Source organism: Electrophorus electricus, chromosome 16 (assembly GCF_041902795.1).
Source record: "Electrophorus electricus isolate QZ-2024a chromosome 16, ASM4190279v1, whole genome shotgun sequence".
NCBI lineage: Eukaryota > Metazoa > Chordata > Actinopteri > Gymnotiformes > Gymnotidae > Electrophorus > Electrophorus electricus.
Window position 1 is genome coordinate 13,267,940 of NC_137512.1, and position 15,602 is coordinate 13,283,541.

A 15,602-nucleotide genomic window follows, 5' to 3' on the forward strand; every position below is an offset into this window, starting at 1 on the left:
ATAAATAAATAATTTTTAGATCTGATTTCATGTGTGCATGTGTATGTGTGCAACTGGCCAATGTCACAGCTACAGACTAAAAAGGCTGTAGAGCCAGCGCAGGTTTTACAGGACCAGGTTTTACAGGTTTACAGGAGAAAAGGTTGACGTATAAAAGCTGTTAGGATGCTGACCAAGCATAATTTGCTCACAAGCCCCCTGCGCTGCACACATGCACACACCTGCACACACGCCACAGCACTTTTTTTCAACATTCCGGCTCCACTCACTACTATAATTAATTATGTGGTATGTAAGGAATACAACCATTTTGCATACTATATTAAAACAGCTTTCTCCCAGTTATATTATAAGGTAATATAGGAATATTTCAAAATTAGTACATGCTTATGGAAACAACATAGACATACACTAGACTCATCAGTGAACAGCTTCTTAATTACAATTTAGATAAGAGCTACAATTTAGATAAGTGCATCTTAGCATTTGTCCTGTATATGCATGTGATCCATAGACATTGTGGTATGCAGTTGAAAAATCAATTCTTTAAGAGGAATCAGCAAACATCAAGTTTCAAGTTTGGTTTATTCATCACATACATAGTCATACACAGTATAACTCGCAGTGAAATGGTGGAGAGTGCTCTGTCCAAACTGAGGAAAAGAAAACAGGGGTGCATAGAGAAATATAGATATTCTCTATATGTGAAATATATATATATGCAAGATAAATATATATATTCACATATATATTCTATGTATGTAGATTTTGTAATTAGGACGTAGGGCAATTACATATTACCTAAGTTGCATCTGGTGGAATCATGGTGTTGTTTTAGACCTTACAAAACACTGCCTCCATCATAAAGAGCTAAAACTGTTGTTCTAGTGGTGGCTAGAAGGGTCACTTTGGTCAACAACAGGCCAAATTTCTAATTGCAGGGTCAAGAGAAAAATGCATGCAACATGCCATATGCAATTTAGCAACTTTGAATAAGAAGAGAAATGAAGGATAACAGCTTCCAATTAAAAGTGAAAAAGCACATGGCTTATGCCCTCACCACTTCTGTGGATTCCAGTTCAATGCCTCCATGTGTGTCAAATGCTGATGTACTGATAAGAAGAGACTAAGATGAAGAATTGGCTTCAGTTTGGCTTTTTTGCCTTTACTGATTCATTGGCAATTTAATGTCAAGCACATAAGCTGGAATCCATCTGAATCTTACACAGAAAGCCTGATGAATCTGGTTAAGATAGCTGGCTAATTCTTTGCTCCTCCAACATTACAAATGTAATATCTTCAAACTTTCCAGAATATATTTTTTGGTCCCAAAGGCTAAGAGCAACAGCAGGACCTTAAGAGAGTCTACCACTTGACTCATATCAAGCAGAGGACCTTTTCACACAGCCTAACAATCCCTAACCCAAAAGGCTTCCTGGCTTTCTGTACACAAATGACAGTGTGAACCCGCTTGGTTTTACTTACTTTGCTGTGATGGAAATCTCAGCCTCTCATTTGACTGGCACACTGTCAGAAATGCTCACTGCCTCTGTCAAAATACAGGGTGGAAATGTTCCCTCGTGTCCTAGTAATCCAGGCTAATGTGTCAGTTTGAATAAAATGTACCATGTGCTACCTGAATAAAAGTATACATGCATTTTGGCAGAGTCAGTGATGTCATGTCCCCAGATGCAAGGGACTTCTCTAAGTGAAGTTACATCCAAGAGAATAGAAATTTAACATACACAACCACGTTTTCTTTTCAGTCCCTGTGACATATTTTATAAGCCCTGGAGTAGCACACTTGAATAAATTCATAAATTACTGAAAAGAAGTACATTTTCAATGTGCATGCACTTCTGGCCAGGCTTGTGGGTTGCTTATGAAGTTGTCAAAAAAAGAAAAAGATCTCCCCCCCCGACAATTCTAACAGCAACCCAAGCCACCCTGCTTCATGAAACTGCGTCATTCAGGCACAACAATACTGTTTGTGCACATCTCCGGTAAAAACGCCACACTGGAATGAAAGCTTTGACCTTCAGTAAAGTATTGGGATTTGCTGAGTGCTTTCAACTTATCCTCCTCCATGCTTTCTTGCTGGGCTGGGATCAAGAGTGCAGTAGAAAAGTGTACACTGTGGACCCTTGCTGCTACCAAATCAGACCAAATATTAAAGCTAGCCATTTCATACCTATTTCAAGTCTGAATTTCCTAGTGGAAATATAAGCCTATGACATACTGGCATTCAGGCTTCAAAGACATCCCAGTCATTAATATCAGTTATCAAAATCACATCTATAAATGTATCATCAGCCATGAATAGGCATAGTCATAAAATAGGCACTCTGGCAAAAAACTGTCCAAGCCAGACATGGTTGAAAGCTTATTACATATGGATTTTGTTGATACAGTTCATGGTCATCTTAAAGGGAAATGATTAAATGTTTACAACTTGCAGCAAGGACATTTGTTTCTGCTGAGCACGTATGCACTGATAATGCACTGTAAATTGAGAAAAAAGCATTCTGTAAATATAGTGGGTAACTTCAGTAAATGGCTTGAGCCCAAACTGCATTTAGATTTATTTCACATCTATCTAATTTTACTAATGCACATAAGAAATCTCTGCTTTAGATACACTCTTACAGTAATGGCTAGGAAAACAATCTGAGGAGGGATGAAATGACAATCATATTCTAAATGGTTTTGGAACTTTCAGGTCCAGTTGTCTGCTTGACATATTGTCTGCTAGCTTTAAAAAATGTCACCAAACAACTAATGGATTCCAAGAATACAGATAGACAATGCTTTTAAAGATGTGTGGTGTGGAGGCCAGAGCAATCTCCTCAGCTATTTGTTGCATTACACAGGGACATGGCTGATATTTCCCTAGATTCATTTACTGTGGGAATATGAAGTGATCTGTTATTCTGTTCTTGCTTTAATGTATAGCTGGTGCAATGTATAGTTTAACATAAATCAGCCATGCTCTGGACAGATGTGCTGCTAAAAGAAAAGCTTACCAAGATGTCCATGTGTAATTAGATTAGGAATGACACATAGACTGCTTTTCCATAACCGTTATGCCTAGTCCACCATACAAGTTCAAGTTTGGTTTATTTGTCACATACATAGTCATACACAGTATAACTCGCAGTGAAATACAAATACAAACACAAAACCTAGAGTATGAAAAAAGGTTTTTAGTGGTAAATCCTTGTGACAATGTAATTTAATTCAAACTGTACTTACTTCAGGCCCAAAGCCATACTTTAATGTGTGCCATTTAAATGGTAGTTCAAGATCTTTTTACCAAATGAGGATTTAATAGCAATGACTAAGGTTTCTGACAATTTTTTTCATTTGTAAATAACCATAATTTAATAATAAGAAACATGAATATGATTCCAACAATTATTATTGGGCAAGAAGAGTTCTTCACGCTCACACCACATATGGATTTATTGGTGTTGCGGAATCTCGTTGATTGACGTGAAGGTTTTGCAGTGGGGTGGCCTTCCCCAAGGGTGCCCAGGGTGCCTCATTTGTGGCGAATTTAATGGAATCCAAATCTGATTACAACCTTCCACATGCTTTCCAAATAGCTTCATTACAGATATGATTGAAGCTAGAAGCCCCACTCCAATTGCAAGGACACGATGGTCCTTCCATCCTATTCAGTTATTGACATAATGGCAGTGTTCTTATACATCTTAAAATGTTGCAAGCTAAATTGGCACCTTATAACATATCCTGACCTCATAAGATTATTTTCTAGGTTATTATGAAAAATAATTTAACTATGAAATGGTATATTGCCATGAAATTGTGGAAATCCAATACTTTGCTTCCACTGAAATGAAACTATAGCACCTGGTTTGATGAATAAATCTACATAAACCTTGAACTACCATACTGTTTTACTATTTAAGCTTCTTCTGAAAGTACTAAACAAAGTAATATGGTAAACTAAAGTTGCACTGGCATTCTTTCAACATACCTTGAGAAAGTGCATGTTCCTCTTGTAACATGTGGTGGCCCGAGAGCGAGGGGTGGGATGACTCCAGCAACAGGGACATACATTTATTGACTTAAACATGGAATGATAACGGCACTCACAAGCATTACAAATATTAATACAAACATGAAACAGTTGACATTAAACAAACACAAGTTAACAATAACAAAAACATGTAACATTACCAAGAAACATCAACACGTTACATCCACAATGACCAACACTCTGCACATTTCAACACGGGTTTAAGTACATACAAACAAACAAGGTGCAGGTGTGTGCAGGTGTGGCCGCAAACAGATCCTCCCACTACACATGTCTGGCCCAACCACGTGACTATTTTATATTTATCCGCGAGAGTTAACACACCCAAAGGCAGAGGCTGATCCAATACTCCCTTTAGAGATAAATAACATGCACATCAAGACCACCAAATGAAAAGGACCAACTCAGTAGGACTTTACTTCTACTATTTTTTACCTATTGTACAGCAGTAATCATTTGAGTCAAAAAGTGAAGTTAATAAAAAAAATTAAAAATCCAGCAGCAGGTTTTCTTCTGAAATATTGTTTCAACCAGTCTTCTTAATGTTTTTTTGGAAGCTGTCAATCAGTCTATGTCTTGCCATATCTCTGGGATCCTGATGTACCAATGCGGATCATATCTGCTTGAGCAGATAACTTAGCTCTGCAGGGCTCTTTCAGCCTTTAGTCCCCTTGCCTCTCACAGATGTTCCACACTTGGGCTGTGGCTTTATCTACACACATCTGCAAATCAATGCCTCTCTGAAAGGGATTCATGCAGACAGCCTGCCCTTTCCAAGCACCGCACACCGCCTTACTAGTTTCATCTTTTCTATCACAACTCCAAAGATCAATACGTGTCTTGGATCAGAAGGCATACTTTGAAGGCAAAAGCCCTTAGCCTGAGCACTGAATATTTTGCTCCTGACCATGACTATAACCTCTCTTGGAAAGAAAGAGGAAGAAATGACTCTGAAAGTGGGGGAACTTTAAAGACTTATGAAGACAAGGCATGGCATGCTAAATTGCAATATCTAATCCAAATTGATGGGATCTTTAATCATTGTCTTCAAACTGATATGTTCCATTTATATGTGGACCAGGTTAGCAGGGTATCATAATTTAGCTCTAATGAAAAACACACTGATTGCTACTTTACTTATTTTGACTGCTTTAAAATTTTGAGATGCAAAAGATTTGAGAGTTTGATCCCATCCCATTTACCCAACCCCACCATTTACTGTTTCCTGACATTTATTATATTAGTGCATATATTAGTCTTGTATTACAACAGTATTGGAGTATTATGAAGCGCAAAAAGACTGAGGATTTCTACCTGAAAAGGCTACTGTGGTCATTTTGACCTGTAATGTTGAGCGGTTAGGAGGTGGACACATGTACAGAGAACAGAGAGTTTGATTTTGGGCAAATCCATATTCAGAGTTGTTAGAACAGTCCAGGGTCAATTTACCAACATGTAGAGTCCAGAAATTCATGATTAACTAAACGAAACCAAACACAAGATGACAGAAGGGAAGCTGGCTAAAACAAGGAGGCTAGAAATAAACAAAATGTTAGGAAACACGAACAACTTGGAATTACAAACAAAGGCTAGAATATTACACACTGAGGCTAGTATACACACACTGAGGCTTGCATTAACAATGACCAGCAACAAGACAGCACAATCACAGGGATTCAGTGCATGGTCTAATGAGCACTAAACAAGACACAGGTGCAAATCAGGAGGGGTAGAGAAAACTAAGGAACAGAACTACACCAAGGAAGTAAAGAAAAACAAAAACACGAGACAGGGAAACCATGGAGACAAGGAGGATGTCCAATCATGACATAACCATATACATTATTATACGCCACCTCATGTCCTCTTCTTTACTGCAATTCCAGCGTGACAGACCTGGGATTATTTTAAGTGCTTCATCTGACTTAACTCTGAAAAAATATTATAAAAGACTGATAAGTAAGTTAGAATTTACCAGCTACAACAGAACTACAGGACTTCCTGACATTTCTTATGACGTATCATAATATAACAAGTGTATGTTTCTTTATGGCGGGTTTTGTTGTTGTTGTTCGGTTGGTTGTTTTTATTTCTATTTTCTTTATTTCTCTGTCATACTAAAACTAAACATTCAAATTTCAAACATGCAGAATTATCACTATGGCCATTCGATTAGGTTTTTAAGTGTCAGGAATAGTCAAACATGTTTTATTACTAATATCAAATTCGATACCGAATATCACTGTAACGGTTTATCTTTTGCTATCTCAGAAGCAGTATGTTTGCTAATTGTTGGTCTATATAATTGATTTCCAGCATAAAATACATTAGCAGCCATATCTCCTACAGCTATAACTACATAGTTTGTATCTATACTGGACAGCAGCTTGTTACGTTCATTGCCTTTATCTAGAGAAACACCACAGGTTGGTCTGACCAGGGCTGATCTATTTTAAAAAGTTCTACACTGTTTATCAACAGGATCATATTGTACTACAAGTCCTGCTCAGGACTCATTGTACTTTTGAGTAATGTCTATAACAGATGTTTTTGATAACACACCAGCCATTAAAATGTCTAGTATAGCTCTTGTAGCTTCCTTATTGTAACAAGTAGAACATGAATCTAGCAACACCAGCATGGGTTCTTGTTATACTGTAATATAAAGTATGTAATGTAATATGATGCATGTTGCTGTGCATAAGAGTGTCTGTCAAATGTGAAATATGTAAATGATTCTCTGCATGTAAAATAAAAGTCTGAAAATTTTGTTTGTGCTACAATATCTCATCTGGTAGAGCAAGGTGCTAGCTACATCAAGGTCATGGGTTTGATGTCCAAGGGGCACCCTTATTGTTATACTGATAAATATGCCTAAATCACTCTTGATAAGAGTATCTGTTGAATGCTGTAAGTAAGTAAGATGTGTTTACCTGACAAAAGTTATTGAATGTGTTTGTTTAGACATTTACTGACTTTAATATGAGACTTCTGTTGTGGATGATATTTTATGGTATTTTATTTAAACAATAAATTAGGCAAATTAGGATACCTATCACAGTTTAATTACTATAATACATTTGTTTATAATTATTTTCCAGGCTAAATAGAACAGTGTTTGGAAAATCACTCTGATTTTGTGATAAACAGGTCCTTTGTGTTTATCCAAACGAGTGCTAATATATACTACAAATTTCAGTCATTCAGACCATTTAAAAGCCAAAGCATGAATTAGTCCTTAAAGAATGCTGCATGTTGTGTTTCCAGCAGATGCATTCTGACTATTGAAAATAAAAATGCTAATGATAAATCCATATATTTTTTTGTCCTTTAAATGTCTTAATGCTTGATCTAATCTTCTTTATCTTACATTATCTTTTGAAAGCATTTTGAGTATGTAATCAGAAAAAGAGATCTCAGGCATATGCCCAAACAGTTTTATTTTTAATGCTGTGAAAGTCCTTGAAGTAAAGGATATTATGTAGCCTGGGTTAAATATGCCAAGCGGCAAAGACTAAAGCAGCAAACAGTGACATGTAACTATACTAACCAGCAATCCAAATCCATGTGCATACAGTTGGCTTGGGGTCCTAAACATAATCTAATTTGCTACTCAAAAGCATGTCCCCAGAACCGTATATAGAGTATACTGTATTTTTCAAGTGTCTATTATTGCTGAAATGTGCTTTTAGCTATTAGCATGTTTTCATGCTCATATGCACATCAACAAGCTCTCTGTTTTTGATACACAGTCTCTTATAATTGCAGCACATGTGACTGGTTCCTAGTAAACATTTCGCTGGGAGGAAGGGCAGCTGAAAAAGAATCATTTTCTATTAGCAGCTGGAGATTATTTCTTTCACCTTTCATTGGTTCAGGGCCCAAAGAGCTAAGAAAAATTTTATATGACACCTTCCCTACCCCACCCCACCCCAACAATAATATTTTTTTTTGCCCCATGTTTGGTTTTAATTCGTAGTATCACAGCAGCACACATCCCAAATCCCAGCCCCCAGGGGGGCATGACACTAACTGACCCTAATCTTCATCAAAATACTGGCCAGTTTTCTGCGGTTGCCCCGAGAACCACAGGGACTTGAGAACTGTGAGACTAAAACCACCTTGCCCCTTCGAGACTGGGAATGTGTGTTCATTTGATAATGAATATGTGTGTGCCACTGGTGCTGTACTCCATATCTTTCTGGGAAAGGGATTACCCTCTGCAGCCTGCACTGACTCATCAGAAAGATTGATGTGAAAAGGAGGCTTCCATACTGTCTAATTTCATTACATTGCCATTTCAGTGTGACACAGCACTGCCCCCTTTGTGATATATTGACTAAATATATTGATTATGGTGTTCTGTCTTTCATTTGTGTATGACTATTGGTTTTTGCTATTTATAATAAGTATACTAAGTGATGGTTGTTCCAGCTATATATAGATAGCCCCCTTGTTCATGTCCAGTTGCAGGTTACATTATGATTGTTAAAGCTTTGGTTATAATGTGCACTTGGGATTCAACTATATTGTATAATGGATGATCTCACTTACTTTCCTGCTATAACCTAGAAGGGTGAGTTTAATTACATCCAAGATTTCCCCTGAGAGCCCGAACCCACTGTCCACCTCTATCTTTTGATACTTTTAAAACCGAATTTGGGTGACCTAAGAGAACCTTTTTAATTTAGAAACTTCAATCAATAAAATGTGAATTTTAAACCATCAAATTTACTTCTAAATATTTCAAAATGCAATGTTCATTCATTCAAATTAATTGCAGTCTCACTATAGTAAATAATGTGATTGAACTTCATACGTATTATTCAAACAGCAATAATTCAAATTCAGCTACTTTATAGGTGTGACACTGTTGACATGAGAGAGACATGAATGGTGAAAACAAAAATACAGCCCTTATTCAAAAGTGAAAGTAGAAATATGCTTATAAAACAATGTGGCTTTGGAAGTGAGCTTGGCTTTAGTTTGGCACAGGCTAAATGTGAATGCTAGACTGTATTAAAAATAGGAGGAGAGGTGATTGGAAACAGGTGACTGTGAAACGTGAGTGATACTAGTATTAACGGAATCCGGGCTCGGTGCCAACTGAGATGTGGCAGTAGGTTTATGGAAGCAAAAATAACACACATAATAGGTTACTATACCATGACCATAAAAAGGTGTACCACAACTGTTGCACAGAAGCACGACTGATGATATGCACATCTCTTCAGTCTCCATTCACTTCTTACAAGGGCTTGTTTCTGGGACAGGTTTAGGTGGGGGATTTAGCCACTGCATATTTCTAAACATTGTATAATTAAGGGTTACGAAAAATCAGCGATCTGACTTGACGTGTGTACCAAAAATCATTAGCAGTGATGTAACATATACATCAAATCCTCATTGCCTTAGCTAACAGATTCCATGGTTGTCTATTTTAAGCTTGATTTGCAGACCTCTTGTGTTTGTCTCTTGTGTTTTCTTTCAGTGGCTATCTCTGTGTGCACAGAGGTGTTTTGGAAACCTGACCCAGAAAGATCTATAAGCCTTCACAGATCCCAGAGAAACTGTAAGTACCATCTTGAGTACCATTTTTCCTACTTTATGATCAATACTAAACGAGGTATTGATTTGTGACTTGACGCAATATTTACATGCAGTAATATCCTGCATGAAGCCTTTGGCCATTTAATTGTGTTTCTGAAAAACTTAAATCTTCTACCCAGTAGCATTCTTCTGTTTTATATCCTCACTTCTGCCATCTGCTTTCCACTTACGGAGCATTAAAAATGTCACACTCCCAACTGAGTACTCAGCATCAGGCCTTTCACATTTACAGTAGCTTGCTTTACCATGCAGCAATTCAGCTGTTCAGACATGTCTGATGTAGCTTTACAGAGAACTCAGCTGTATCAACCTCAGTCCACCCCACCATGGTCAGTAATATCAGTGGATGAGAGGGTTTGAACAAACCTGAATAGATGAAACAGCATCAGCTCTCTAGGGGGAAACCCTTTTGTTGAGATCAGAGGATTTGTTCAGTGAATGAATGGGGCTGATCTAACACCATGTGGTCTTTGCTCTGACTGACAAGAAGAAAGAAAAAGGGTGGGACTGAGGCTGCTGGCTTTCCTTGCTCCTCTTATGCACCAAAAGTTATTTTTTGCGTTTGCTTCCAACCACAGTTTGCCAGCTTTTAGCACAGATTCATCAGCTGCAGAAACAAACAGCAATTAATTTCCCCCCAAATGCTCAGCGTTGGTTCATTATGTCCCACAGTGAGCTCTCCCTCTCCAAAACAGCTCCCAATTTGAGCTGGAGGAGTGGTGCCAACTGCACTACTTCAGAGGGATTTCAGACCTGCTGTGTAATACCTCTGAGAGCAGAATTGCACCTCAAGGGCCAGCAGCAGGCATCGGAGGAGTCAGTATCCTATGATCTGCAAGGGTACATCAACCTCTTCACGTCGGAAGCGGTTCATCAGAGGAGGGCGCAGGGTGGAGTGGTGGGGCTGAATGCTGTAGGCCACCTTGTTATCTTGCAGATGTCTACACACGCCGGCTTCAGGTGTCACTAGCTATATGCACGAAACACTTTGAGGCATGCCTTGACACATTAGCTGCTGAACCGCCTCTGCTGTGGTTGTATTCTGACAGCTGCATGTAACAGCTTAGGAGAACATGGAGGGTGGTTTTGTTTCTAGCCTGCCCCCATCCTACGCATGATATTCTACAAACAATTCCCCACAGGTCTCACTTCAGCCAAAATGTTCAGAGCTGTTCAAGCGTCTCTCCACTAAACCCCATCTCAAACAGTCTCCACTTACCTGTGGAGGGTGTGTAAGTGATCAAAACCAGCAAGTTATTACCCCATGGCTTCTTATCGACCCCTTAATCTACATCATTTGGCTGTGTGCTCGGGTTAATGCAAGCCATGATAACAGTGCACAGGGGCTCAGCAAGGACACAGTCACTGCTCTTTACTGTAGTAAGCATCATCAGCTACAGGAGATGGTCTCTCAGGCCTCTAGAGAAAGGCCAGCTTCCAACCCTTTTCCTTTTCATACTCTCTTGCACACCCCTGCACAGAGGGGCGTGAAGCTTTGATATTCAAGCCTGCTTTCCCTGAGGCGGCTGAAATCTGTGTGCTGACAGATTCACAGTGACTATGCCCAGCTCTGATGTTGTGATAAAGAAAGAAAGGAGATAGGGGGAGAGAGAGAGACTGAGAGGCTATTTGTGCTGTATGCAGAGGAGTTCTCCTTTATTTTGTTTTTTGCCCAAAAAGTGCATTTGCACAGTAATATGACTACTTATGGAACAACAGAAAGGATGTTTACTGATGTGCATGTGCAGTTGAAAGCTTTCTCAGCCTTAAAAGCATTTTACCTGATTCATCATAATTCACTCTTGGCATAGCAAACAAAGAAACAAGGATGATATATGCAATAAAATGTTTTTGTTGTTTCACATGAATTGACATTCAGTGGTGTTCTTAGTAACATACCTGGTTTAGTGCAATGTTTATGCATCATGGTTATCCTGCCATTTTTTTTTACAAGAAAATGTCTAATTATAAAAGTAAATTTGGCAGATTCTTAATGTAAATCTGTTTAACAACTAACTGCACAATCTGTTTCAGAATATTTAAACAGTTAGTGACTGTTTAACTGAAATGTTGATGAACTCCTTGCGAACTCCAGCAAAATCGCAGGCTTACACTACAGCGAAAGCCAGTCGCAAGCTTGTAATACAGTGAATGCCAATCACAGGTTTGCACTAAAGTGAAAGATAAATTAGGGGTTCTAAATCCACCCTACAAATATTGTTGGTAGAAAATCTATACACTGACATACTGGGGACTCTAATGAGATGATCTGTCATGGCAAGTAACTTGACACCCCAAATTAGTTATTGCCCCCCCCAAAAAATGTGCTATTTATCTAAAGACTTTGGCTCATGAGCCAACTAATCTTGACCAGCAATAGGAATTACAAAGCAGAGCAGTACTGTTAATGTTTCAGATGCTTTAAACTGCTGGCTTTAAAGCTGATCTCCAGCAGGGGTTAAATTGGGATTTAAGGGGTAGGGAAGTCCCGCTTCTTTAATGGTTGCCAATAATGTGGCAACAGTATAATATAATGTATATTTTATTTTATGGAGTTCCCATAATTGATACATAAATGTTATTAGAATTGGATATCCATTTCTTTCATAATGACTTAATGGCTACTTAGGCTAGGACATCATGAACTAATTTAAGAAGCTAGCAAGATAAAAACACCATGAAACAGCAGGATTGCAAATTTTGTGAAAATTGCAGAGCAACTTCGTAGAATCATATACATGTGAATTACCCATAAAGTGTTACTGGTGTTCAAATTATCATAGAGAGCTCATCGTGTTCATAGAATGTTTGACTAGATAAATGGATTTTAGAAATTTTCATTCCACATTATAGTTGTATGTAGCAAAAGCACATAATTTTATGAATTACTGAAAAGGGGCACCACCCTAAAATATAGGGAAAATACGTCAACTAATGATGGGGTAGTGCCGAAGTTTATTAATGTTATAAGTTATCAGTCTCATTCCTAAATTGGTTCATATCTTATACAGTGACCAAATACCATTGCGATAACCAACTTGTTGAATAAATGGGAAGTTTATTGATAAATGAAAAAAATATATTGATGTTGTGAAACTGGTGACAGATTTGGTGACAGATTTGGCTCAGGCGTACAGAATACCTAATGAGTGACAACTGAATGAGAAAAGGACGAGGGCATATGAGATAAAGAAAATGAATCAAGTAATAATAATAAACCACCAACAAAGACAAGAAGTGGGATCAGAGGGAAGAACTGTCAGTGCCAGAGAACTGTTTAGCTAGAGAGCTAACTGAGACATGCGAAAAAGTTAACAGAGCTACCGGTGAACGTCACTACTGGAGGGGTGCCTAAATGAGGAGGGGATTGCTATTCCTATTGTTGTATCAACTAATGAGGGGAGGAAATATTAACCTGAATAGGATTATCTCTAGGAAATGCAACTCGCAACTCACTATAGACACCCCGAGATGAGTGCATCCTAGACATAGTTTGTAGAAATCTAAGGTTGGCTACTTAGTACTAATTTGCTGTTGGCCAAACAGGATCAATTCCAATTTTACCAACGATGCAAAACAAAAATTCGACTACCTTGAGGGAATAATGGAAAACAAATTAAACGGTTTAAGCCAGACTAACACACTAGATATAAAACGAACGTAGAATAAGACACTATGCTAAGTACTTCATTATTCTCGCAAGAGGTTGTAACTTCTTTTCTGGATCCAACTTTTCTCACGTTTAACCACCTAAATACTCCTTATTCTTGACTCTTTGTTCCTGAGCATTGATGTTTATAAGTGTGACGTTTTAAACTATAACAAGTGGGATGAGTTACTTTAATTCACCCGAGCCATTTGGTCCACATATTTAGATGCAGATTTAGTGCAGATGTTATGATAAGTAACATTTTCCAAGAAACACACAACTTAAAAACAGAGTTGGTTGTTGAGAGAGATAGAGGAGCATATAAGAGAGCATAGAAAAGGTAGCTAGAGAGCATGATTGCTACACATGTATGTTACTATAATAGCATTAACAATGCAAATAATCTTCCTCGATCTGTTGTGAAAGGAGGTAATCACTAAGTAATACATGTATAAATGCTAATATGTAAACACTAGAATAATAGGGTTAAGGCATGGATATAATGGTTTCATGATTGACTGAAATAACCAGACAAAGTGGATTTCATAACAGTTCAGCAGTTCAGGAATAGATAGCTTAGTTAGACTTCATACCAAATTGAGCATATTGAGCATATATATATATATATATATATATATATATATATATATATATATATATATATATATATATATATATAAATGCATTGTTGGCAATGCATGGTTAACAAGTCCAGATGGGAAGTCTGTTATAGTCACTGAAGGGCGCCATGGATCTACTGTCCGTACATTATACCGAAATTCCGAACCTTGTTAAAGAGGAAAACAACAATTAAAAATTATATTCTATACGTGATCATTAAATTCCAGTATTGCTTCAAGAATATGGTCTTTATAGGCTTTTCCTGATTTATGTATTTCAGGTTGTGAAGTCATCTCTAAATTCCACCTTAGATGCTTTATGACTTCGTTGCCCCCCAAGCCAGGGCTGGGGTCATAAAGTTTGGGCCATGTGTCCTGGCGGGGTAATAAACCTTCCTTACAGAGTGGTGTAGAGACCTGATAAGGGAAGGGAGTACCCTTTTAGCAGAGTCAAAGGTGTTCTGGTATTCTAAAACAAAGCCACTCAGAGTGGGTGTGATGAGCTTTCCCAGGAGTGAGGGTCTGGTCGTTCCACAGGGCAGTGACCGGAGCATCTTGATAGGGAGACTTTCTGTGAGGGGTGTTGGGGTACCTTAGATTTAATTGCAGGAGTGGGCTGCAGCTTCCACTACATGTGTATGTCAGCTCAGTTGGGGCTCTGCTCAAAGTTTCTCTGGCCCATTCTAACCCCTGTTCTCATTTAAACTTAGGTAGGAAAAGGAGTTTAAAAGTCAGGCAAAAGGTCAGATAACTGAACACAATTCTACCACCACAGACAACATTCCACTACAGGGAGCCTGTGTGTGTAGCTTTTTAAATCAATACACTGTCTGAAAAAATGTACACACACACTCACTTTCTCTCATGATCTCACTATTTTCCTCACTATTTACAGGGAGAAAAATATATTTCACTGAGACAGCTGCTTCTCCTGCATCCTTAAAACACCTCTGCTTCAAAGATAAGTTGTAGTGTTAACATGAGCACCACAGGAAAAGTGCTAGCAATTACAGGCCAAGTCATTGCTGAAAACATTTTTGTGATGGATCAAAGCATGCTAGCATCTGACAGATTTACTCAATTGCTGCAATGGAGCATCATAAAAATGCCTCTGTAGATTAAAATTGACATACTGTCCCATGAAGACCGTTTTCCATGTGCTGTTTGCATCAGCAATCACAAATAGCTGACTGGGGGATTTGTGGATGATGAAAGAGTGAGATGCATGACAAAGAGATGCATGTAAATGACTATGTTCATAGTTGAGCACTGTTCCATATACCCTTGCAGCATAGTTATCTTTGGCCATAAGCTATTTCTGATAGCTTCACAAGACCTTCCCACCCTGGTTACCCCATGTACAGCATACTGCTGTTCTTTTATTACTCTAGCACAAGTGATTCATTAGATAATTATCAAATCCTTCAAGAGGGAAAACAGAAAAGTGTGTATTGCTGAGAACTATTTCATCAGTCGAAGTCAAATAACAGAAAATTTGAACCCTCTGAGTTCTAATACATCCCATCCCCCATCTGTTTAAATAAAAGGCAGGGAGAAAAATATGATTTTTACTAGGAAAATCACTTACTTGCTTTCAAGAGCAGTTTGCTAAAGACACTGCCCAAGACAGTTTTTCTACGGTTCTTTTTTCTTGTCTCTA

General features: G+C 38.1%; 1 protein-coding gene across 2 annotated transcripts in view; it reads left to right on the forward strand.

The window, feature by feature from the left end:
• Positions 1-15,602, forward strand: part of frmpd3 (FERM and PDZ domain containing 3) — an 83,997-nt gene that overhangs the window by 23,415 nt on the left and 44,980 nt on the right. For both annotated transcript variants that reach the window (XM_027004892.3, XM_027004896.3), the window contains exon 2: positions 9,555-9,635. The gene's annotated coding sequence lies outside the window, so the exon portion shown is untranslated. The remainder of the gene's footprint in view (positions 1-9,554; positions 9,636-15,602) is intronic.